The following is a 27,978-nucleotide window of genomic DNA, read 5'->3' as shown; positions in this document are numbered from 1 at the left end:
AGGTAAGTTGGTGACACGGTAAGGTATATTGGTGATATTATGGAAATTGTATATTTAACCAGATATTTAAAAATTTTATTCCATACAACGATCACATCTACAATAAAGTTTTTCATCGGTGTCAGTATCTTCGATAGATATGCAAATCTCGTGGTATGGTGTCAAACAAGATGAGCACTGAATCCAATGGGCTCCATTTCTTTTCTTAACATCAGTTGAATACAGGACTCCACATAAGCCACACTCCCAATCATCTATTTTACTTTTTTTTTGCTTTTTGGACAGATTTGTATGAAGTCGAGGGCTGTTGCTGAAGATTTTCTGTTACTGAAGTGTTTTCATTTGTTGGTGTTAAGCATTTCGCACTTAAGTCCCTTTTTCTTGACCTCTCTGAACGTTTTGAAGCTGTTGGTGTTTTCAAAATATGATCGACTGTGGCTTTAGGATTTAAAATAGAAGTTTCAGGTGCTGCGTTAGTTGAAACTGGAGAAGCATGAGCTGTCAGTTAAAGATGAAGGCCGTAATGCTTCTTTTGGAATAACATCTCCGTTTTAAGGACATATGCCTGTTTTTTTAAAAGCATTTTCAATATTTTTTTTGTAAAGACGCTTATGTAAACTGTAATGGAATGGAAGTTGCTACGATTTGGAGCATCCGTAGGGTTATTGCTCATATAACGATTCATGCTATCGCGCAAGTAAGTCTTAACTGACTTGAATAGTCCCACGTCAAGTGGTTGCAATAAATGAGTGCAATGAGCTGAGAAAGTAAATAGGTAAACTTGAATATCTTTCGCTATTTTCAAAACTTCAGCTCCAATGTGGGCAGAATGAGAATTCATCAACATGACTACAGGACGTTCAGGCGGTATCGTAGTGATAAAAAATTTAACCATTCCAAAAGCAATTCAGAATTGATCCATCCTTTAGGAGATAATTTTATTAGTGCGTTGGGAAGGGCATCATTTTTAAGTGTATCATTCCATCTAACACCTTTAAAGATAACCATAGAAGGAATCCATGTTCCATCAGCACAAATGCATGCTAACATAGTTTGAGTTTGACCTCGTTCAGCGGAGGATCTTTTATAAACATACTTTTTACCAATGCCGGTAACAACTTTGGAAGGTTTCACTACATACGATAATCCAGTCTCATCGCAATTTCAAATTAAATTCTGTTTGTTTTTTATATTGAGTTTCGTAAGAACATCATTCAGTTTCGAAAAAAAATCTTTGATCATAAATTCATTAGCCATGGAAGCTCTGTAGGCCGAAAGATTTTCTGGCACACGAAGGCACAAGTTGTACCTACTTTTAAAACTATTCCACCACCATTTGCTTGCAATGCAGTTAGTTGACGGCAAGAATGTCTCCCGACCATCCACTTTAGCAAGATCATAAGCATATTTTCTAATTTGATACACGGTTAGTCCAAAACCCAATTCTTGCATTTCTATAATATAATTGTAAAGTCTCAACTCTAAATCACATGACAATGTAAAAGGCCTCCCCAGTTTTCTTACCGAATCCTCTTCATTCGCTAGGTAACGTTTCAAAGTGCTCCATGGGACTTCTACTTCCTTTGCAGCTTTATATATAGTCTTACCTTCATTTCTTACTAATCTGACAGCGTTTTGAAGTTGCTGTTGATTATATTTTCTATATTTACCCTCTTTTGCCATTGTCAATCTAAAAGTAAAAATTACATAGGTTATTTGGTGATAAAAAAAAAGTTAACAGCTTTTAAAAATAAAATACATTTACGGATTCCTCAAAACACTACTTTTTGCATGGTGTACTACACTTCTCTATTTTATTTTAAATAAAAGAACAAAATATATCCAAAGTCAACGTCTCAAAAGTTCTTGAAAAATGTGTGCAAAAACGCTAAGAAACAACAACCGCAATTTAAGGAATAAAAAATTACCTTGGCTAAATCACCAATTCAATGCAGCTTTTTTTTATCGATAATTGGTTTATTGAATAGTTTTATAAAGTTTTATAACGTCTCAAAAGTTCTTGAAAATTGTGTGCAAAAACACTAAGAAACAACAACCGCAATTTAAGGAATAAAAAATTACCTTGGCTAAATCACCAATTCAATGCAGCTTTTTTTATCGATAATTAGTTTATTGAATGGTTTTATAAAGTTTTATAAAGAAAACAGCAATTATTCCAATAAAAATATAACCAAATATGTAACAGTCTTTCACATTCAATAAGAAATGACTCCACTATCGCACAATGGTCAAAACGGTATGATTACTAAACGCAGGTGTGCGCATCGCTAACTCGGAATATATGTTTGTCCTGCTTACACTCGTAGCAACTTACTAGCGCTGTGTCATGAATGTGCTTGCATAGGAAACTGTGTGGTAATCTGATTAAAAGTTATCGCCAAATTACTTGTATCACCAATATACCTTTCCTTACCCTATATATCTATATTTACTTCAGTATTTGATTCTCTATCTTTGAATGGCCCCTCATTGAACTTATTTTCGTCAGGATCTTCATTTTGAGTATCCTTCCCTTCCCCACATGGTACTAAATCTTGCGCATCATTAAATTTTACTGAAACTTCATCTACTGGTTTGTCTTCAATAATATATTCACTAATTACTGCCGTAATCTAATTTCTAACTCGTCGGTCAGATAGCCAAACGGGCTGGGCGGCCGGTTCTCACTCGCTTCACTGCGAGTGGTTCGATCCCCAGCTCGGTGTACAGAAAATAAAAAGGCTAACGCAGCAGTTTAAAATTCCAAATGAGTCTGCGGCTTAGACTAGAATATTCTGGTGTCTGATCGGCCTATGGTGGAGGAGTACGGCAAGAGATAAGGGCTTGCGGCTCAGTGATACTCCTCCATAGATCCCTACCGGAAGGGCGAGGCGCCTAAATACCGGTATATATATATATATATATATATATATATATATATATATATATATATATATACAATTTCGTCGCTATTCAGTAAATTTATAATACGTGATAGTGAACCGGATTTTGATTCAACATTAGTATCTGATGGTTGGGGCGTAATTAGACTCATATCATTACAGTAGACTCCCTCTAGTTCGGCCGCCTCGGGACCGAACCCCCGGCCGGACTATCCGGATTTACTTTCAAAATTTAAAATAACGCCATTAAATCCATTAACTATGCTTAAAAATCAACAAAATTCTTTTTTTTAAAGTGTTGACAACATTATGTACTTACCAAAGAGAAGATTTTGACGTGGCTTTGTTGAGTTATCATATTGTGCCACTAGAAAATGAGTTATTACACGTATTAAAAGTAAATACCGATACGGTTCGAAGGATATAATTAAATAGCAAACACATTACGAACTGTAAAAACAAACTAGAAATGTATTTAAGGATATTACTGTACACGTATGACTTTTCACATAACCTATAAAATTAAAAGAAGTCTGTAGTTTTCTTTTGCTTTTTCTGATTAAGAGTATTTTTAAAAGCATAGTCACGCCACTTTCTCAGAAACATCACGTCGACAATTGTTGCAGTGGATTGTTGCTCTACGTACATCGTCGCACGAAGTGCGGCCCTTCCCTCTTCATGGCTTAAATTTCCCTCACTACTTCCTTCTTCCCCATCCTCTTCCTCATCCTTGTCATTAGCTTCTTGATTTATTACAGCTTGAAAAATTTCATCGTCATTTAATAGTTCATTGCCAAGCTCATCATCGTTGCTTATAATCCATTCTGTAACATCACTCTCTGTAAGTTCAATATCTGGCAGTTGTTGAAGAACTGATAAAATTGATAGGTTGTCATCTGGTTCCAACACCTGAATAGTGGTTTCATTCGTTTTTGGATTTTCTTGTTGGGCTTTAACAACGATCTCTTCCACATCTGGCTAAACTTTTCTCTAAGACTTTGTAAAGGTGGATGATGGAATTTCATCATATGCTTTAGCCGCCATATAAATAACATCTTTCAAGTTTATTGACTTAAGGGCCTGAATTAAGCTTGTGCCACCCTCCTCACTATCTAATTTGCCTAGGATTTCAGAGAGTAGTTTTCTGCGGTATTTTCTTTTGAAACACTCGATCACCCCTTGGTCCATTGGTTGGGATATGCTTGTCACGTTAGGTGGCATATACAATAGCTTAATGCCACTGTCACCTTCACATTCTAGGTCCTCTTCAGGATGTGTAGGTGCATTGTCAAGCACAAGAAGCGCCTTAATCGGCAACTTCAAAGATGTCAAATGTTGTTTTACTTTAGGCACAAACTCGGCAACGAACCATTCTTTGAACAAGTAAGTCTCCATCCAGGCGGATTTCTGTGCCCTGTAGTACACTGGTAGACAACTCATATTCAAGTTTTTGAAAGCTCTAGGTTTTACCGATTTTCCAATTACAAACAGAGGCAGCTTATGTGACCCTGACGCGTTCGAACACAAAGCAACAGTAATTCTCTCTTTGTTTATTTTAAACCCTGGGGCTGACGTTTCTTGTGCTGTGGCAAATGTTTTCCGAGGCAACAGTTTAAAGTTTAGACCTGTTCATCAATATTGTAAATTTGCTCTGGACTATATTTTTCACTGGCAATAATACTCTTTAATTTTTCAGTAAAGTCACTTGCTGCCTGTTGATCTGTTGACATTTTTTCGCCACATACGCTGATAAAATGTACTCCATGGCGTTTTTTCCACCTTGACAACCAGCCATCACTTGCCGTGAATATATCTTTTCCTCCAAGTTTTGCGTGAAGAATGATTGCCTTTTCCTTTCAAATTGGACCATTTAAAGGAGTGCCTCGCCTGCGCTCCTGCATAAACCAGAGCCACAAAGCATCATCAACGTGTTCAAGTTTAGGTTTTTTTAAGGTACATCGAGTAGACAGCACTTTTTCAGCCTCAATTTGGGTACAAAAAGTCTCAATAGATTTCCGGTTGCGGCGCCAGTCATTTACAGTACTCTTACCGACGTTAAATTCTCTGCAAATACTTTGGACCGATTCTCCTTTGTCTAGACGTTCTAGGATACTGAGTTTTTGTTCCATTGTTACAAACGTATGTTTACGTTTTTCACTCATTTTAGAAAACATTTTTCTCAAAGCAAACACGCACACGCACAACTTACACTTGCAATACCAATGCTCACAAATGTTCACTACGAAAACAGTCGTATACTGCACTAAACAGCAAATACAGACACACACGAATGCATCTGCAGATCAAATGAAACTGTACGCTATGGCAAAACCGTTTGTCACAGGTTAGGTGCGACCGACCAATTACAAGTTCACCCGTAAACTAAACTGACACACTGAAAATAGTTTACTTCGACGGCCGGAAACTGAACATTCAAGATAGATCCTGTCGAAGGTCATTCGCCCGCAGCGCGCGAACGGATATGACTCACCCTCTTAAGACCGGCCGGACCATCCGGCGGCCGATCCAACCGAGGCCGAACTAGAGGGAGTCTACTGTATGTAAGTTATCATCTTCAATTGGGTTGTCTACATTGGTGGCTTTCGTAGTCGGTAGTGATATTAAACAAATAGGACCATCGCTAAAATTCTCATATTGAATGCCATTACTCAGATTGGTTAACGTTAATACTTCATAAATAATTACTTTTGGGAACGAATTGTAACAAAATTGTGTGATTTAAGATTGGAAAAAAAATATAAACAAAATTATTAACAATTAATGAATAAAAAAAAATATAAAAAAATGAACAATGTTCCACACTCTAAATAAGGGAGGTCTTTCGGGCTGGTATCCTGAAGTGGTCCGCGAGTAGTCTGAGAGAGCTCTGATGGAACAGACGGGCAAATGGGCAAATTCAAAAACGTAAATTCTTTTCCTCCTTGTAAAAAATTCCCAAAAATAAAGGGGAAAAAAACAAAAAAATCCTCGATCCTGGATATAACTTCTTGGGGTAGGCTAAAAAGAACAATTGTGTTACAGTTCCTCCTTACGCTTAATAAAAAGAAGGGAAAAATACAAGGTTTATTAACAAATGAAATAACTTGAAAAATATTACAAAAAGTTGCTGGGAAGCTCGTATCAAAGAAAAAAGCTGTAATGATTTTGTAGATAATGTGACCTTCGCATGGTCTGACAATATTTGATGTAAAATAAATTGATCAAATAGATAATTTTAACGAAAAGCTTGCTACGGATATATTTTTGAATATAAAAGAACGGTATGACGCAGAATATTTTTACAGATAGTCTTAATAGATAATAGATAATTTTAACGATGGATAATTATATGTTTTTAAGGCTGGGAAATAGAATAGAAAATTGATATGATTATTACATTACTATATCTAAATCCAGAATGTTTCTTAATGAAATAATGCGAGAAATGACAGATACATATTTCACTATCGAAGGAAAAATGACGATATTATAGAAGTTAAAATGGCTGATGGTTTTTACACTTTTTATTTATAATTGCATCAACTTACCGACTAGAAGTGGCTTATAAATCAACGGCAATTAAAGTAACGGACTCGTTACAGAATCTTTATCAATAAGAGCGATAACTGGTTGGGGCACTAAATCAATGGATTCGACGCTCCCATCTTCAATTATGGCATTAAGAACTGCATTTCCTTAAGGTAAAATATCATGAATACCGTTTTCACATAAATGATTATCAACACTCTCATTCATGGGTTGAGTTGATAATTTAATTATTTTATTGGAGCTCTCTTCTTGGATTCCATTATCCACAACTGTACTTCCCGAAGGCATATTTAATCGAATTGGTTGCAACATGCTAAGAATTTTCGTACTTCGTGGCATTCGGAAACAGATAAAAATGTTATTTATTCAATGGAATAAGTGTATTTCCATCAGTATTGCTATTTTTTAAAGGGAAATAGCTAAAGGATAACTGGTATACCAATTATCGGTTGTCAAATTGCAATTTGAACCTTTTATATAATCAATAAGCCTATCTACAATATCACTGGGAGAGTTTGATACAGCATAAGGCCCCTCAGGTTGCCGTCCACAATAAACCTCTAAATTTCCAACAAAGTAAGTTTGTGCATCGCCCAAAATGAACAGCTTGATACCGTATTTTGCTAGTTTTTTTGGTAAATACTGGATGAAACTACAACGTCCTCTGAATCCCTCTAGTTTTTCGTCTATTGTAACAAATTCACCAAGATTATAGGAATTTTTACAGTTACTAACAAATGCGTCCAATATTTTTCTAATTGGTGCAAGTTTGTCATATATTTTCCGTTCATGTCTTGTGGTTTTGTCATAAAGCGCATTGAACGTAACAAAAATAAAAATCTTTTGTAACACATTACAGCTCTAAGAATTTATATACCTGTTCCATCAGATGTCCAAAGTTCAAGTGCGTTAGTATGGTTAGCCTTTTTAGTGCCTAGGATTTGCTTCAGAATTGTGGTCATCATGGTGTATTATTTCTTCATCTGTCTCAGATTCATCGGAATATTCTATTTCACTAGTTTCTGTTTCTGGGTCTTCATCAAGAATTTTATATAACTCCGCCTCAGTTAAAAACTTCTTTCTAGCCCTGCAAAAATAAAAAAAGTAACACACAAATAATATAACAATGCAACTAAATTCTTACATGATATTCTCTCAGCGTAGCCGTTATATTCCTTCTCAATTATGTTACAATATCCTGTTCAACCTAAAATAAAGTAAAACTAAAGTTAATTTGACTTTAATTTCGAATTACAACTTTTTATAAAGTAAAATAATTAATCGATAAAATACTTACACTAGAAGGCGCGCCGTGTATTATGTACACAAAACAGTCACACTCTCGTATTTCTAAGAATTCTCACAAAACTCAGCTGCAACAAAAAATATTACTCAACTATTCGAACGACAGATCTCTACTGGACGAATAAACGCGACGATATCGCCAGATTGACGACACTTCTATTTTTAGACGACTTTTTCTATTGGACGTGTACAAAATACACAGGCGCGCCCGCTCGAGGGTTAAGGTAAAGTTATTTTAAGGCTTAGTTTTAAAACTAAATGATGAGGTGTATTTTCTTAACGTTTTATGAGCAAAATTGCTTCCTTAATCATATATGGTACCAAAATTACGGTGTTACAAAAAAAATGCAGTTAAGGCGTTTTTCGTTATCACGGAAGTATAGTATTCCTTATAATATTGAGCAAACTCGAATGTCTCCACACTCTCGTTTAAAAATAATAAAAATTTCTCCTGTATTTTGAAAAAGCTCTCTTTCTTGTATAAGTAATCTTCAAATTTTGTAAACCTGTACCTACAAAATAATATCTGTAAACGTAAAAATAAAACAAAAATATGACTAGTAACCTTTTTTTCTGTCAATTTGTTTAAGTTTTTTCTCCATGCACGGTCTACGTGCCAAGCACAAAATAATCTGTAAGAAACAACAATAATTATAATACTAATAAAAAGAGAAAATGTTTGATAAAATTTATTATTGAGAGATAGTAATTCTATGGAGGGCGATACAATAGACACAAGTCCAAAATGTAACTTTTACAGGAGAGACCTTTAAAGTTTGTTTATTTTTTCCTAAATCGATTTTTTTGTCTATGATCTTTAAATGATGCGGATTGTTATTAATTTATGTATGTTTGTGAAACTCTAGTATGTAACCTAGATAAATTTTAATATTTTAGACATTTTTGTGACTTGTGACTTTTCTACCGGTCAAAGTTGTATTGTATAGCTTGGTAATAAAGCACTAAGTCAAGAAATACACATTTATTAAAAACCATTTAGAAGTAAAACATAAAAATTTGAAATTTATAGGTACTTACATATAGTTGAAATAAGTAGATAAACTAAATTATAAAACTAAAACACACACGCACATGTCACTAAAGTTCATCTGTTTCATCTTGAAGATCAGGGTCTTCATCTGCAATATTGTCACATGCCAATATATTATTATAAAATTCGTGGAAAATAGGCGGTATCAAATTAATAATTGAAATCAAATTTGTTCTTTCTCCCCGTAGATCGAACAAGCTGAAACCAGTCATGTGGATGATATATTGGAATTTCACTTTTTTTCTTTTGTTTTTCTATTAGGGCATGGTCTATGTCACACTCCATATGTGTGTGCCCCGGAACTAAGAACTTGTGGTTTATAGTCTGTAGAGTGGTGGATTCCTCTATAAATTTCAAAAACATCGCCGACACATGAGAATTTTTGTTCTGACCACCACAGGTGTCGGAATAAAACGTTACAAACTTTACTGTAGGTGATAGATGATTTTTTAAGAAGTGATATAGGCACGACGCTATCTCATTTCCTTCGTGACGATCTATGCATTCATGCCACATGTAATGTTTGGATTTCCCTGAAGCTCCATCATGAATAGTGAGATTGTATGTCCACAACTGCCTTTTATAAAACACAACAGAAGATCCAAGAAAAGGTGTTGGTAAACATTGCTGTAGGTCAAACGTATAACATGCTTTTTCGTCACTTGTTTTTGATTCTTCTTTGTCGAATTTTTTCATGTTATATGCCTTATCTGCACTGGAGTGATGCTCTTCGCGTTGAATTGTAAGGGCAGCTTTGTCAGAATCACTAACTGCCGTCTTCATTTTCATGGTCAATAAATCGCATGTGTAGCATGTACCTGTTTAGGTTTTTTAAAGGATAAATTTAGTGATCGGAAAGTTTTCTCATAAATTTTTCGACTAACTGGATTTTCCTTGTCTTGGCAGTATAGGTCGTACATAATTCGTAGGTTAAGATGAGATTGCAAGTATTTCTTGTCGTTAGTACGTCTAGTGTAATGACTTTCGTACGATGGGAATGAAAGTATATGCTTTTTAACACCTTCCATCTCTTCTGGCGTCTTTGTATGTGGTGGTGGGTTGTGTCCTCTTGCGTCAGAGCTTGGAATGCATGATACACTTGACTTTTTTTTGTTTATATCAGTACGTATAAATCTTGGTTTCTCATCTAGAGTTGCACAAAAACATGCTTTGCATACAGAAATTCTGCTTCCACTTATTTCAAAAAAATATTGATGTGTCACTTCACGTTTTTTGGGATTATCCAAATTTCTCGAACGAATAGTTTTTTTTGGTGCACTATTGATGAGAGCCGCAATGTAGGTAACTCTTCTATCATAAGAGCCCAAACTCCAGTATTCTTGGAAAAGTGAACTTCGAATTTCTGGACTCAATTTCAGATAACACTTATTTCGACATTCCTTCAACTCTAGCATTTTCCTTGCTTTTACTTTCTTGCCTTTTGCAGTTATAAATTATTTACCGCTATGCAGACATTCTTTTCTATTTTTTCGCACTTTTCTAGCAAATGGTTTGATAATTTTTTCTGCGTTGGAATGGATCGATGGCATTGTATCCGCATGAATATCATTGTCCGTTTGACTTGAGCTCTGGACGCAGTCATCCACTTCCATAAATGGACTTTCTAATATACTGGTAGAACAGTAGCTCACTTCTGTAGACGAACAAGCCTTAGCTGTTGGTATTGGGTGTGATTCTTCACTGTCAGAATCTCCGTCAGGAACATAGCTTGTATCACTGTCACTGAATTCATCAAAAATGCCCATTAATTCGGGATCAACGGAGGGAGCTGGTGAAGAATGTACTGTATCAGATTCGTGATTTTGTGATGTATCAGGTAAATATCTCGATTGACTCGTCTCCCTCAACACCATGTCTATCAACTTTTTACCTCTGCTTCCCATAACTGCACTTCTTTACTTACACACTGTTAACAGAGAACTGCGTAATATTGTTGTCAATTCCCAAACTTTCTGAGGGTTATTAAAACAATTTCATTCTCGGTACGTTGCCAGTGGCGATTAACTATTATTGGTTAGTAGTTTGACCCCCAACAATAAAACAAATCCCATTTCTTTATTACAATAAATTTCTTTTATTATAGAAAAATTATTAAAAGTTTTAATTAGTCATTGTTGTGTATCTAACTGCACAATAGTTATACATAATTACACCCCAAGTATGGTGTGTCAAGCGACTAAGAATGAAATAAACGAAACCCAAGTTCCCGGAATTGTATTGCATTAGACAAGCATTGGAATGTCTTAACAATACTTACTTGTTAAATCTTCTTGGAATATATAAATAAACGAAACCCAAGTTCCCGGAATTGTATTGCATTAGACAAGCATTGGAATGTCTTAACAATACTTGGAATACCTAATCTTTTTAAACCGAGTCACTGACTCATGTCCTTTGTACCGATTAAACCCAGTGGCAATGACCTAAACCGTTCATAAATCGAACGGTATAAAAGTCATAAGTCAGACTTAATACTTTTTTACCGCCCCCTATTCAATGATTTCCCAGTTAGTACCTTTTAACCATTGCTCTAAAATTCTTATGAGAGTGCATTGACTTATGTGTTTTATACCAATCGGTAGAAAAAAATATTGCGGTGTGTTCTGTATGTTATAAACAATACAGTAATTTAGTGACTTGTGACCATTGTACCGCCCTCCATAGAATTTATATTTACCTAAAGTTAGGAGGGTACATTACTTCCAACCAAGCCTTATAATAATCCTCAGCCATATCTGAGATAAACACTTTTGCTAGGATTTTATATCGTATTTTTTTTTCGATACATTCAAAAAAAATTGATTCATTGATTCATATCGATTTAATCCATGGGTGCCATCTATGCATATACAGTCATTTCCAAACTTTGTAAGTAATTCTTTTTGACCATCTGTCATTATAATTAAAGTGAAGTGTTCTTTTTTAAGTTCTGGATATTCCTCAGAAAGACTATCTTGCCGTTTGTAAAATGAGACTCAGCTATTTAAACGTAACTCATTAACCTATGCTTCCACACTAATGGCATCATTTTCATGCCTTACCAATGACGAATTATATGGCATTTCAATGTTAAAAAGATCTTTTTTCGTTAAAAGGTGCATTCTTTGGAGTTGACATTGGGAGACTGAATCTCTAATGTCTTTGAAAATCACTTGCTTTGGCACTTTTGAAGCTATTTTTGCTGCAATTTGATTTCGTTTTTTGTTAGAAAAAGCTGCCCTAAGTCTTTTGTTTATATCCCACATGCATTCCACAGTAGTTAACAAAATATTTTCCATTTTTTATGGTAACTTTAAGGTTAGCTGGGCAATACCCATTAATCTTATTTGTCCCTTGTCTCTTTAAATGACGAATGTTTTCTCCTCTAGCTTTATATTATCCTGATCGGTGACAGTAGTACTCAAGTTTTGCAGTAGTTTCATTTATTTTTTTATTTCTTTTACTTTTAAATAAATTTTTATTTCATAAAGATATTACGAAACATAACAGCGAAAAGTGTTACAACAGAATTAACAAAATTTTTAAGTAAACAAATACAAATGTTACAAAAAAAATATCAATATTATTTCAAATCAGCAACATCCTTTGGCAAAAACATATATAGCGTGAATTAAAAAAACTTATTAGTTATCGTGATATTTCTGGAAGCAACTTTCAGCAATTCTGTTCTATCATTTCGAACTGTCATTTTTGTAGGTAAATGTTCTAAGTTTTGATGTACCTTTATTTGTTGCGGCTGATCTGGTAACAGTTTTTCTAAAATTTCTAGACGAAACTGATACAGAGATAATTTTTTACCAGAGTACTTATTGAAAATGCTATGAGAGTTTTGCAAATATAATTGAAACATATGAATGCCAATTTTCTTGTACCATCTTAAAGTTTTACGTAGCATTGGATAATAAGCACACATCTGATGTCTGTGATCTATTCCTCCCATATGTCTGTTATACATAAGTACAGGCAAAGGTTTTTCTACTTCATTTCCCCTTCTATTTGTTGTAGTTTTCATTATATTCTCGTATTCGGTTGAAATATACACCACATACAACTTTTTTGCAGTACATACCTTTGGATTCTCCTTTTTTTAAGTTTGCTTTTATGACTTCAGATGGATTACCGATCCTATCCTTACGAATGGTTCCTGTACAAAAGGTATTTTGATTTAACAACTCTTTGGCTAGGGTAACACTATTATAATAATTATCCATGTATAGGGAATGCCCACTATTCAAAAAATTCCTCATCCAGAACAGCACAACTTTTTCTGTATGATTTTTACCACTTAAAGTATCGTTTGCACCGGCATATATAGTAAAATCCAACACAGTTCCATCTGTCTCCGTTAACATATAGAGTTTTACACCATATCTATGCTTTTTTTTTGGAAGATATTGTCTAAAAGCAAGTTTGTCTTTCCAAAGTACCATTGACTCGTCCAAAGACAAATGCTTCCCAGGATAATATAATGTCTGCATTTTCATATTAAAATGGTTCATCAAAGGTCGTACTTTATACAGGCGATCTGCAGGAGGTAGCTCAGTAGCTGGTACATTTTCACAAAAATGTAAACACCTCATTATTAAAAAATATCGGTCTCTACTCATATACCTAGGAAAACAATTTGAAAATAGCCTATGCTTTTTCCAGTAGTCGTTTATACGAGGCAATTTTATGGTTCCCGTGTCTAGAGTTAATGCTATAAAAATAAGTAATTCCGATACAGTTAGCGGTTTCCACGCAGAAATTCTTGAACGTTGTCCACTACTAACAGAGAGTACTTCTAGGGCATAATTATTAGTCTGCAATACTATCATATTTAACAGTGAATCGTCCACTAATAACCTAAACCACTCGTAAGTTTCTTGGCCAGGAGAATCTACTAGTAATTGATTTACTTTGTTAAAAGGAATTTGAGTCATACCTTCACTAGTTTCTGTCCATGTATCGTGATTGATCCTGAGACGTAATTCAGTATTTTCTTTAAGATTATTATTCTGAATGTTATTTTCCAAAGTATTTGCCAATTCCTCTTGCACATTGTCTTCAGTTTCACTTTCCGATGATTCCCTCTCTGAATAATCTTCATCAAAAGCTTAAAAAATAAATTTTGTCAAAGTTACAAATTTTAGAAATTTATTTACTTACAATCGTCCAATTCATAATCGCTTTCAGTGTCTGAATTATATAAAAATTGCATCAGTTCCTCCTCCGTTACTATTTTGGATTTCTAACTTGAATAATTTTACTTTTTTTTATCCCGGAGGGACCAGCTTCACATAATTCTGCCATTATAGTAAAAATAAAACAAATAAGTCACTCACTGACTAACGTTTAAACGATAAATAAACAGGTTATATTAGAAAATCCATTACTAGCTACCTATGTGAAACCCTGAAAAACGGATTTCACATATCAGCATTACATATATTTATGTAAGTGCGAAACATATTTAAAATACTTCTGATAACTGCGACGTTTTTAAATAAGCATATAAAAGTATGTGTGTCGAGAGCGCACCGGTGCGCCGTTCGCATTTTATTAAAATTGAACAAAGCGCACCGGTGCGCTTTCCGCATTGAAAGGGTTAATACCCTTCATAATGATGTAGTGGAACCATCAAACATCTGCTTCTTAACCAAGTTGTCTCTTAGATTAGAGTATGTTGATTTTGATTCTGATATTGCGAGATAATTAAATCGAGGTAGAATGAATACATGTTGTAGTGCATTATTAACTGTAGGAAGTGGAATGAGTTTAAAAAGTTGGAAAGGTAGTTGACTCACGAGAGGCATTTTTACAATAAAAATTACTTTCGTATAGGAAAAGTAATGTTGAACATAAACTAAGCTTAAGAGTTCTAAGATATTCTGCTTTTCCAGCGGTAAAGGGTAAGCTGTAGAAGGAGGTATTTGAGGTAAAGTCTTGGTTAATTCTAATAAATATTGCTGAGGACTTAAGATAATAGGATGAAGTTGGTTTGTCTTAGAGAAAAGAATAGCGTTAATAATGTTGCTATATTCGTTATTGACTTCGCTAATTAGGAGAGTGATTAGGGATAAGTGTTCGTCAATCACTTGTTTTAGGTTTAATTGAAAGATATTTTTGGAGTTATCTTGCGTTAGCTTCTGGATTGTTCTGAAGTTTTTGTCAAATATGTTATTATTACGTTCAACATTCGTAATAGAAGAATTAAAGTTAGAAATCGTGGTCTGTACGATTTGAATTTGATCTTTGAGGACAGTAATCAAGTGTTTGTCGTTTGACTCTACTTTGTTAATGGCAGCATCGTAATATTCGGCATCATTATGATCTAGGGTACCGAATAAGGTTTTAAAAACAGTTCCAATGCCATCGATGATGCCTCTTTTGACTCGCGTGGTATGGGCTAAGTCTTGAAGAACTTTGTCCTTTTCATGAATAGCAGGTGCAAGTTGTTCAATAACTAAGAGCGATGTGTTACATAAAGAAAGTGAATTAAGGGAGTTATGCATACATATTTCTTTAGTTTTTCTTAAATTACTATCAATTAATTTTAGCTTATTCTTAAAAGAATCTAAATTTAAATAAGTTACCAATTTCCAAGATGATTCATAAAAGTAGTATATTCCAGGTGATGGTTCTATTTCTTTGATATCTATTAAGGCTCCCCCAAACCAACGCGAATTATTCGCAGCGGATTCGTGACGGAAAGTTCGCAGTCGAATTCCTGACGGAATTCGTAAAGAACTTCATATTGAAGCGAATATATTCGCGTCATACTCGTATGTGTCTAGTATTGAGAAAAGTTGGTGACAACGAAAAACCAAGAATACTACTCAGTGATCTCAATTCTTCACAAAAATGTATACATCATCAGATGAAGAAGCTCTTGTAATGTTAGCAATGGAGGACGACAATTCAAGGTAAAATTATTATCTATAGTTATCCTAAAACAACAATATGGACTATATTATGAATTTAATCTTAGGAAAAGAAGAAAATGGGTTCATGATATCAATCTAGAAAGACTGAAATGTGGGGAATATCACACGCTGATGCCTCAATTACGAAAAGACGATAAAAGATGCTACATTTATTTTAGAATGACAATAGATTGTTTCGATGAACTGTTGCACCTTGTAGAAAATGATATTAGAAAATCAGACACGAATTACCGAGAAGCTATTTCTCCCGAAGAACGGTTGGCCATAACATTAAAGTAAGAAAATGAAAAAAAAACTGCAGGCATTATTTATATCATTAATTTACTACAGTAAAAGAGAATAAGGATCAAAATAACTCTAAAATATACTTTATGTATTGTAAGGGTCAAAGGAATTGACATAGTTGGAAACTGATGGATTATGAGAAGCTGCTTGGTTGAAACTCTGCGCCAAGTTGTGTAGTGTAACATAATTATTTTCACAATTCACTTCATAGAACCCAGAAGTATTCGATTGTTTAGGTAATGCAGTGTCATTTGGTGAAGGTACGGATACAACCTAAATACTTCCGACGGAAGAGGGGTTTTGATAGGTGTCTGTACTTTCAGCTCTAGATTGATGGCTATTCAAAGAACTTTCCTCCAATTGAAGCAACTGCTGCTCCATGATAACTTGCGCAATCTTCATTTTTGTTTCAATTTGCCTTCTAGGAGAGAAAGATTTTACCGTAGAAGCATGAGCCAAAAACAGTTGATGGGTAGCATCATGCACTACTCTCTTTTTGCTCTCAAAATAACTGATCATATCTTTCACAGATGTGGATGGCTCAGAATTGCGTTTTCTGTTTGTTCTGCCTGTAGAAGGAGTTTCATTTGAAAGAGTAACCCTAGGAGCTTCATTTCGAGTAGGTTTCGATGAGGAGGGTTGAATCTTATTCTGGGAATCATCTGTCTGAGTTGTTAGTAGATTTTTACTACACGTTGGTTTCTGTACTGCGGAATTTTCATCCGTTAATATATTTTCGGGTGATTCTATATTTGGGAATGCTTCAGATTCTTGTGTATCAACATCTGTGACATTGGATGCAGTCTTAGCAAAATTTAGGAACGGTTTGAACGATTCCATATGATCTGCCCATATCCATTTTTTTTATCGCTTGCCGCTTGTCCAGTTCTAGTTTTATTAGTTCTTATGTACTTAGAGTACGTATCGCGCAGATTCCTCCATTTTTTTTTTTAATCTCATCCCATGAAACAAAATACTCTTTTTTAGGTATCTGGCTACCGGAGATACATTTTATACAATAGGCCATAGTTTTAGAGTCGGGTTTTCGACTGTAAGTGCCATAGTTGTAGAAGTTTGTGAAGCTTTATGTAGAAATTTGCAACATATTTACTTGCCCGAACCAACTACAGAAATATGGAAAAAATCTGAAGAAGGTTTTAGAAATACCTGGCGATTCCCAAATTGTATTGGTAGGATCGATGGCAAGCATGTTACTATCAAGTGTCCAAACAAAACAGGATCTAATTATTGGTGTTATTTGAATAAGTGTTCTACAGTATTAATGGCTATTGTTGGCCCAGATTATAGATTCATTTCAGTTGATATTGGCGGTTTTGGTAAAAACAGCGACGGTGGAATATTCGAAGCTTCCAACATGGGAAGAAGATTTGAAACAAATCAGATGGGTGTACCTGAGCCGAAAAATCTCCCAGGCCAGAATGAACTTTCCCCCCATGTCTTAATTGGAGACGAAGCCTTTGCACTAAAACCATACTTGTTGAGGCCCTTTCCATACAGTCAAAGCAGAACAGATATTTTCAAGGAAAATTATAAATTTGCCACGTATTTTAATTCAGGACTATGAATAGATTGTTCACGATGAAAATAATGGACTCTTCTTGCAGTAAATATAGTATTGTTTAGGCCTCTGCTTTTCTTTAGTCTTAGATGTAGAAAAATAAACCAATACAAATCTTAAAACTACTCACCATTTTCGCCTATTTCTTCTCCTATTCTAGTCCAAATCTTGTCCTTTTTCCTTACATTTTTATAATCTTCATGAGAAAGGTCATAGAGAATAGGATACTTTCGAACCAACTCAATAATTCTCTCCATTTTCAATTTTTTCACATGCAAAACCACTGCGAAACTGATAAAAACGCTGTCTAGTGCGAACTAAGATTCCGGACGAATAAATACGCAGACAAAACGCATGCCCGAACGACGAAAATCGTACTTGTCTGAACTTGTATACAGTGGAAACAATTCAATGCGAATCGTATGCGGTACGGAATTCCGCAGGTAATGCGAATTTTCCGCGTTGGTTTGGGGGAGCCTTTAATTGATTGTTTCCATGGCTTGCATAAATTCTTATTTAAATAATAAATAAGTAATAAATAATAAATATAATAAAAAATAAATAATAATACATTAAAGTATGCAATCCTAAAACAAAGATAATTTGATTGGTTCAGTTTGAATGTGCAGGTTTTATTCTGTCATTGTGTACTTTTACTCTCTTGTTTTTTATGAGCAGTGTAGAATTTACTGGAGAATTTATTTCGATTATTTTATAAGGTCCCGTATATCGTTGTGATAATTTTTTTGAACGGTTTGTGTATGACCGGTTGTTTTCTAAATAAACCATGTCATTTATTTGAAAGGTTACATTTTTACATTTCTTATCATAGTAGGATTTGTTAACTTCCTTTGATTTAATTAAATTTTCTCGAGCGATTTGGTTACTTCTTTGTAATTTTATTCTTAAGTCGTATAGGTAATCATCATATGAGTACTTGAATTCTGGGGTTTTATTAAGTTCCGAAGGAATATTGGGTTTAGTTCCGAAAACTAATTCGTATGGAGAGAACTTTGTAGAGGTATGAGTAGAAGAATTATACGAAAATGTTGCAAAATCTAACCAATCATCCCAATCAGTTTGATCTTGATTGACGTAATGTTTTAAATAATCTGCTAGAATAGCATGTGATCTTTCTAAAGCTCCGTTGGTTTGAGGGTGATAAGCTGTGGTGGTAAGATTTTTTATTTTAAATAACTTAGATACCTCGTGGAAGAGTTGGGATGTGAAATCGCGTCCTTGATCGGTTAGTATAGCTTCTGGAATTCCGAAATTACAAATAAATCGATGGACAAGTATATTGGCTATAGTTACGGCTTCGTGATTTGGAATAGGATAAATCTGAGAGAATTTCGTAAGGTCATCTTGTAAGGTAAGAATAAATCTATTGCCTGACATAGACATAGGAAGAGGACCCACGATATCTAATGATATACGTTCGAATGGTTTTTCTGAGGTAGTTGTAATTTGCATAGGCTCTTTATTTTTTTTTGCGGATTAGCTTATTTTTCTGACATGATTCACAATTTTTTATATAAGTTTTTATATCTTCCTTCATCTTTTCCCATTTGTAAGTTTGTTTTATCCGACTGTATGCTTTGTGAAATCCTGAGTGACCTGAGGTAGGATTTGCATGGCACTCCTGAAGTATTTTTGGTATGATATCCGTATTCGGTTTAATCAAGACGTCATGGTGTATATGCATTTCGATTAAAGTTTCTTTAAAAATGAATCTTAACATTGTCCTCAACTTTTTGAAGTTTAATTGGTCGAAACTTGAACTGCTTCTTGGTATATTAAAGGATTTGATGTTGTCATTGATTAGAATATCTTTTAATGTCATCAGTAAGTTAAAGGTTATCTCATAGTCAGCCTTTTCCCAATGAAATTCTTTATGAATTAGATAGAAAACTTTCTGATTATTGGTTTCCATTATTTTTATATCTCCTATTTGCAAGTTAGAGCTTAAGAGTTCTGGTTTGGGATTAAAAGATTTCTGTAACAACAGAGGTTTTCCTGTGAATTCTAAATCACGGGATAGAAGAATTACGTGATTATTAGTGGTACCTGTATCTTAGAAGGACGTGCTATGTTCATATAGATTGTTATTAAGAATTAGACTAGACTGAAAAGCGTTTAAAAAGTCACTATAAGTTTGTGAAGGCTCTGGATCGTTTTTTATTATATGAATGTCAGTAGCTTCTTCAGGTGGTTTAATTCGACTAAGGGCATCGGCTACCTTATTGGATTTACCGGTTGTATACATGATCTCATAATCGTATTCCTCTAATAGTAATCGCCATCGGACAATACGAGAGCTTGGATCTTTAGCGTTAAAAAGCCATGTTAGGGGACGATGATCAGTATAAATTTTGAATTTTCTTCCGTACAGATAAGTCCGAAAATGTTTAACGGCCCATATTATTGCCAAACATTCTTTTTCAGTGGTGCTGTAGTTTGATTCGGCCCTATTTAGAGTTCTGCTAGCAAAAGAAATTGGTTTATCTTCCTTAGGATTACCTTGAGAAAGAACTGCTCCTATAGCATAGTTGCTTGCATCTGTTGTCAAGATGAAAGGTTTTTCGAAATCAGGATATTGAAGTATAGGCTTCGAGGTTAGTGCCAATTTTAATTTCTCGAAAGCATCTTGTTGTGAACTGGTCCAATTAAAAATCGTATCCTTTTTTAGTAAATTTGTTAGAGGTTGAGATACTTTGCTAAAATTCGGGATGAATCGACGGTAATAGCCAACAAATCCAAGGATAGAACGGATATCTTTCACATTCTTAGGAGTAGGGTAATTTAATACGGCACTAATTTTCCCAGGGTCGGGTTGAACACCGTCTGTGGTTATAGAATGGCCTAAATACATAACTTCTTTCCGAAGGAATTCACATTTTTCCGGTTGGAGTTTCAGGTTAAACTCAGAGAGTCTTTTAAAAACCTCACGTAATCGTCGATTATGTGTCTCCAAATCTCCCGCATGTATGACTATATCGTCAAGGTACACAAAGCAACGGTAGTTTTGGATACCAGCGAGAACCGTGTTCATTAGCCTTTGAAAAGTAGCAGGGGAATTTTTTAGACCAAATGGAAGTCTCTTAAATTGATAATGTCCTGAAGGGACGGAAAATCCTGTTTTTGGAGCATCATCAGGGTCCATTTTAATCTGATGGAAACCTGATGCTAGATCTAGGGTTGAAAAATACTTAGAATGTCCTAACTGATCTAAAATATCAATTATATTAGGAAGAGGATATGAGTCTCCTACGCTAATTTCGTTCAATTTTCTGTAGTCTATTACGAGTCGCCATTTTTTTTCGCCGGAGGCGGAAATTTTCTTTGGGACAATCCATACAGGTGAATTCCAAGCGGAAGTAGAAGGTTCGATAATATCGTGATTAAGCATTGATTTAATTTGTTTGTTAACTTCAGCCTTATGTATCTCGGGATACCTATAAGTTTTTACATTAATAGGAGTATTGGAAGTGGTAGGAATTTGATGCATGATAGCGTCAGTACATGTTAGTGTATCTCCTTCTAAAAAGAAAATGTCATTATATTCGGAACATATTTCGATAAGAGATGTTTTTTCTTCAGAATTTAGATGCTCTATTTTGAGGTTTTGGGTAAGTAGATTAAGTCGATTGGAATTACAGTTAGAAGATTCAGGAGAGCATATTGCTATACTCTGAGAATTAGAGTTGGATTCGAAAGGTTCAAGATTTAATTGCATATCTGAGATTTTAATGGATTTTTCGGTAGTATTCAAAATGGACGTTAAAGCTTGATTATGATTGTTTACGGAAACTAAACTTTCGCAGAGGTAAACTCCTTCCAATATTTCTAATTTGGGAATAATACCTTGTCGAGTTTTCGGGGTGTTAAGTACGTTAATTTTAATAACTTGTTCGCATCTTGGGGATATAATGATAGGAAACTGAGAGTTAGGCCATTTAGGATTAGTCCCTAAATTATCTAGGTTATTATGGTCAGTTGTATTGGGATCGGAATTACTTCCTAATGGTTGGTTAGTGGTAGATGAGTAGATATGATAAAGAGGTATTCTAAAATTATTAGTCAAGATCAAATAATCTTCCTCGTAACTAAGATTTTTAGAAAATGTTCTCAGAAAGTCGTTGCCAATTATGCCATCGAAGGTTATAGGAAAGTTATTAGGAACTGCATGAAAAGTAAACGTTTGGTTTTGAAGAAAAGGTAATGTAAAATGAGAATAGCAGATAGTTTTAATATTACTATCAGAATTACAATCAATCCCTTTAAGTGTTATGGGTGCATCTTCATAACAAGGAGTGTCAGTTTTTAAATTTTCAAGTTTAATTAAAGAAATAGTGGCACCTGTGTCCAATAAGAATTTGCATTTAGATTTTAGTTCTGGTATGTCGAGAAATAAATATGTTGTGATACCCTGAAAATTTAGGGTAGAGATGCGGCCTGAATTATATTGGTGTTCCTTGTTGTGGCCGTTTCTTGACAAGGAACTGAAAAGTTTTTTGGGGTCCGTTTGTCAGTTGAATTAGTGTCTCGTGGTTGATTATTATTTTGCCTAGCTTGATTATTATATTGTTTTTTACGACATTCATGAATTAAGTGACCCAATTTTTTACAGTAGTTGCAAATTTTGGTATTAGGAGTATAGTCTGTATAACGAATACTTTGTCTCTGGAAATTTTGGCTCTGATATGAGGTACTGGGCTGAGATTGGAAAGAATATTTATTTTGATATCGATTGTTACTATTGGAACTGGAACTAGAAGATTGGATTTTTAATCTACAATGTTGAGAAGTATGTCCGTTCTTGTTGCAATTGTGACAGTACTTGGGATTAGAATTACCTATGTTCTGGTACTTGAAAATTTCTGATTTCGATTTCAATTCCTGTTCTTCTGTTAAAGCAATACTAATTGCATTTTCTAACGTAGTTGGTTTTCTGGCTTTTACTACTAGTGCTATTTCCTTGTTAAGGCCTAATAGGAATACATTAAGCGCTTGATTTTGCAGAATTTCTGTATGTACCGTTCGTTTTAGTTCATCTGGTTCGCTAATGGTACTGAGTAGCTTAACATAGCAGTCTTCTACTCGATTTGCAAAGGACATAACAGATTCAGTTTGATTCTGCCTACATGAATGTAGTTCGAGTTGCCATTGTCCTTCAGTTGTTTTGTCGGTATATCCGTCTAAAAGATGATTCTTTAATCTAATCCAATTTTGAAAATCTCTATTTTTAATTAGCATTCTTGCTTTACCACATATTTTAGATTTAATTATTATAAATAAAAGATTTTTGTTGCTTTGGTCTACTAAAGACAAAGCCATAGTGCAATTATCAATGAATTCGTGAACTTTGTTTCGATCGCCATCGTATTTTATTAACATTTTTTCTGCCATCTCTAATGAGATATAATTACTAGTTGTCTCTACTGAATTAGGCATTTTTGGATTTGAATTGGAAAATAAAAGATATAAAATATAGTAACGGTATGAATATAAGTAGTGAAGAAAATGAAAGCAAAAAGAAAATAAAAGAAAATATGAAAATTATATGGTAACCAAAATCGTACAATTCAATAAAAATAATTTCGACTTACAGTATGAGAGTTTTCATTTTCTTGCAGATGTAGTTTTGGAGGTTCTAGATGCTCTGGGATGCTCTGGTGTGATTTTTAGATGCTCTGGAGTTCTGGATGTTCTGGGATGCTTTGCTTTGATTTCTGGATGCTCTGGTTTGAGTTCTGGATGCTCTGGAGTTCTGGATGTTCTGGGATGCTTTGCTTTTGATTTCTGGATGCTTTGGGATGCTCTGGTTTGATTTCTGGATGCTCTGGAGGTTCAGAATTAGTGATGCTTCTTCTGGACCTAAGGGAACTCTAGGTATACTCTTTTTTCAGTATTTTTGACCTTATATATCCCACTTCTGACACCAAAAATTTTATGTAATGGATCGGGAAGAGATTTGTAGCACTAATTTAAACACTCCGAGAATTTTGACTATTATTTATTTCATTTCAACTTACATCGATTTTAGAGAGGAGGTGTGATAAAACGCGTGGACTGGTTAACTGACTTTTTTTCTACTAACTATCTATTCAGAACCTTTTTATCTATATCTATTTCTATTACTTGACTGAGATTTCATATTATTTGTTGGATCATTGACGTTACTACCAGAATTTATATTTTCTATTATTTTAATGAGCAAAGTTCAGTAAGCATCCAAAGGTTATTTACTTTTCTATTGAAGTTTAAACAAGAAATTATTTGCAGTTAAATAAAAAATATTTTGACTGTAATTTCCTAATGAGATATAAAATGATTATATTCCCTTAACAAAGGAAATTTGTTATTGTTTATTCTTTAATAATAGTAATGTTTAATTTAAATGATGATAGGAAAAGTTGCTCTGTGCTGATTAGTTAAATAAGGACATTGGCGTAACCGAAATAGTGTCGTTTCATTACATCATTAACAGTTTGGCTTTAAATTATCTACGCACTGATTGAGTGTCGGTAAGGTATAAATAGATGGTAAGTAAAATTTAGTTCTAAACAACTCTTCTTAATAAACTTTTCCAATATCTTTTATAACAAAGGTACATTACTCTTAACAATTTTTAGTAAACCTATCTCATTTGATTTGTCTAAATTTTTAAAAATCTTAATTTCAGACCAAGTAGGAGCGAATCCGAGAATGTCAAAATGCAACTTGATTGTAACTTGATGTAATTTTTTGTCATTTATACCTACCTTACTGACACTCGATCCGTGTATACACTATAGAAAACTATAGAATGTAGAACTATAGAAAATTCTGTATATAATAAAGTCGTTAATAGATCAACTTATTACCCTTATTGTAGTTTAACTTAAAGCTCAGATCGTATTCAGGACTTCTACCAAAATTATATTTGACCGCAACTTCCGATGATCCTTTTTGGAAAAAAGCGCCTGTCTTACATTTTTCATTTTTAATTCAATTTTTGTAAGGACCAGCTGATCGTTCCCTAGCTTCTTCCAATTTTTGAACTCCGAGAACTCAAGTTTTATAACTTTATATGGCCTCGGGTTAACTCTGCAATTTCCTATAATAGTGCTCCATTCTGAAGGCTTTCGATAACTGCGTGTATCGAATCAACAGGCATGTAGGTATGCCCCGGTAAAAGAAATACAATTTTAACGGTTTCAATATTTCTGGAGTTTTGCAAGAATGAGTGGATCATAACCAACATTGCTCTGTCGCAGTACAAAATAATATGTCTAATATCTCTCTCTTCTAACATTTTTAAGTAAGTGTAAATAATGGTGCATATTTCGTTGCACCCACGATTGCCATCGGATTCACCCCACAAAAAGCAGTATCCATCTTGCGATGGCATTTCGTATATGCTTTCGTTATAAAATGAATATTTTCTAGAATAGTACAATAACATATTATCCCCATGGGGAGTATTTAATACTTGCTGTAAATCAAAACTGGAACAAACTGAATCTGAGACTTCTTTAACTTTCTTTTGATCTTCTAAAAAGAGTTCTGTACTTTCTTCCTTTTCTTTTAAATGTTTATCGTATGTCTCTTTTGACGTAGTGTTTTCTTGAAATTCTTTATCTTTTCGTACCTCACACAAAGAACACTTATCTTTTTTAGGTAAGTGGAACCCAAGGTTAAAATCTTTGTTAAAAACGTTCCTAAAACTTTGAGTGAAACACAATCTTTCTTGCTTCTTCCATTTATCTCCTCATGTTTAATAAACATCCTGTATAAGAAACTAACATTTCGCAATTCTTGTGGCAAGTATATTCTGCTACTTCGATTTCGACAGTAGTGGGATGGTATAATTGCTTAATAAAATCGTGTATTTTAATGATCATGTCTGAACTTGTTTTGTTAACAGGTTCGTGCTTGCCTCTCTGATCACTTTTGCATGTATTTTGTACAGCATGTTTTATTGCATATCGCATAACTGTTTGCGAAATATCTAGGGTCTGTAACAAAAACTGCTGGCACACTTCAAGTATTTTATCGTCCCAACTGATAAAGTACTTATATGAATTTTGTCGTCTGCTATACTCTGCTTCTGTTTTTCTTCGCAATATGTCTACCTTTTTGACACATGATATTAACGAATTTCTCTGTTTTTCATAATTACCAAGCCCCCAATAAAAATAGTGGATGTTATGCCGTGTAATCTCAGATATTTTAGCCGAGCAGTTATGCTGACATTTTTTTTTTACAGGGATTTTCTTTTACTGATCTACCTTTGCCAAAGTTGTACTCGCATTTTTTAGTTTCTCTTTTGTTGAGCTTTTTCTTTTTCCTCATTCCTGATTTTCCAACTAAAGAGACAGCTTGATCTGGGTGGCTTGTATCTGTGTCCCAATTAGATGACGAATAGAAATCAGGGTCATTATGAAATGAATTTTCCGAACTGAATTTGTTTGCCATGCCTTTTCCAATTAATATGTTTTGTTTTATTTTGCTTTCTCAATTCGTCATTTTTTTCAATTAGTTCAAATGTATCCTCATTTTCCGAAGATGTCGAGTCATTGTTGCAGTTTCGCAACTGTGTATAAACATTTATTAAATATTAAAACTTTTTGTGGTAGTTTTGATTCTCCCCGTATATCAAGATTCTATGTACAAGGGTGCAACTGTGTTAAAAACTACTAATTTGCAAGACCAGTCATCTGCGAAATATCACCATAGGGGATGTATTTCATACACAATCATAGTCGAGTTTTATCTCTCAAACCACACACATGTGTATGGGCGTTTGGGTTAAAGGTACCTGAGACACTTGGCATCGGTCCTTTGAACGAGAAAGTCGTAAAAATGCAGTAAGGTTGCATTATCAATTTTGTGTGGTTTCTGTGCGTCGCTGAAGACGATTTGCGATAGCTGTGATGCTATCTTTTCATGGGGTAAAGTACACCTTATAATATTTGTTGCCAAAATTACATTGCTGCATATATCAAGTACGTGCATTTGGTATATTTATTTGATATTTGTTTGGAACTTTATCGCATTTGTGCCGCGATCTCGATTGAACTTTGTCAATTGGACGTTTTGCATTTGTTTTGTTTTATATAATATTTACTGTATTCTTATTTTTTCGTATTTTGTCATTACCGATTATACTTTGAATTGAGTTTATTAATATTTGTATTTAAGTTTAATATAATTCATATGTTATGTTTGATTGCATTTTGTGTAACTTTATTAACAAGGTTTATTCATTTTACCACGGATTAAGTATATTATTATATGTGCTCATATTTTTCACTCGTTAACGTTTAATATCAATTTATGCTTTATTTCTGATCATACTCAACCATAGCAATCGAAATCTAAAATTTCTTTGTTGTTAATGTGTTCTTAAAACCTATTCATCAACATCTTTGTTTTGGTTTGTAAATGGTTATCTTTTTGGTGTTGTTTCATATTAACTAATATTTAAGTTTATATCCTTCTTTAGTTATAATTGTATATTGGGTTATGTATATTTATGTTTAATTTCACCTCTTTTTAAAATAGAGTTTTATACAGTCCACTGGCTTTCATTTTTTTTTCTTTAGTTGATCTAAAGTTAACCATAAAACCTAATAGTTAAAAGAGAGTTATTGATATAAACTACACAAAAATGTATTAAATGGTTATGCCTCTTATCTCTCCAACAGGTAATGTTATGAGATCCTCTAATTCATCCCGTACATCCTTCTCTTCAAGTCTTGTTTCTATCCTTGCCATGGCCTGTCTCATATACTCTGCTTTCTCACCTTCTGACAGATTAGTCCTTCTGTTGTCTCCTAGTCCAATGAGTGAGGTCCGTGACCTTATGTCAAAATATTCGTCTACCAGTCTTCTCATCTCAATGTGTGTGGCATTGTCACTCTCATAATAATTGTCGTACGTGGAGGATATTTTTTTGGCTATCTGCGTTGTTATCACTATTGCTGCTGTGAAATTGTTTCGGTTTAATGCTTGTGCTTCATCCTTGGATAACAAAAAACGTGCATACATCATTTCAGATGGAGAAAGCATCTCGATGGAAGCAATAGCCTGTGCGAATCTCTCTTCTAACCCATTCAAATAGATGCATCTTTTAAACTCGGGGTACTCAGTCATAATAAATTTATCGATCATGACTAGATGGTGCATTTCTAGACCTTTGAATAAATTGAAGACTTCTCTTAGTGCTGCAGAGAAAAAACCGTCCTCCCTCTTCCCGATACTCACAATCATCTTGAAGAGTTGTTTTGTAATATTATAATTGGCAGTGATGGCTAATGTAAACCTTGTAACAGTGTTCTTTCTGGGTACTTAGGTTTAGTGATTTAATCCGGG

The 27,978-nt window shown here is 34.2% G+C and overlaps 1 long non-coding RNA gene across 3 annotated transcripts; it reads right to left on the bottom strand.

The window, feature by feature from the left end:
- Positions 1 to 65: 65 nt before the first annotated feature.
- LOC140450076 (uncharacterized) lies at positions 66 to 23,483 on the bottom strand. Of its 3 annotated transcripts, none has more exons than XR_011951951.1 (4): positions 23,229 to 23,483; positions 8,323 to 8,389; positions 7,330 to 8,269; positions 66 to 1,690 (listed from the first exon to the last, which is right to left on the bottom strand). It is a non-coding gene; the product is annotated as an uncharacterized lncRNA (long non-coding RNA). The 3 variants fall into 3 exon arrangements; XR_011951950.1 differs by lacking the exon at positions 23,229 to 23,483 and adding an exon at positions 13,754 to 13,918; XR_011951949.1 differs by lacking the exon at positions 23,229 to 23,483 and adding an exon at positions 11,507 to 11,767.
- Between the last annotated feature and the right edge of the window lie 4,495 nt (positions 23,484 to 27,978).

This window comes from Diabrotica undecimpunctata, chromosome 9 (genome assembly GCF_040954645.1).
Source record: "Diabrotica undecimpunctata isolate CICGRU chromosome 9, icDiaUnde3, whole genome shotgun sequence".
NCBI classification, from domain to species: Eukaryota; Metazoa; Arthropoda; class Insecta; order Coleoptera; family Chrysomelidae; genus Diabrotica; species Diabrotica undecimpunctata.
Note: the sequence above shows the minus strand (reverse complement) of the source record. Positions and strands in the feature narration are given on the sequence as shown.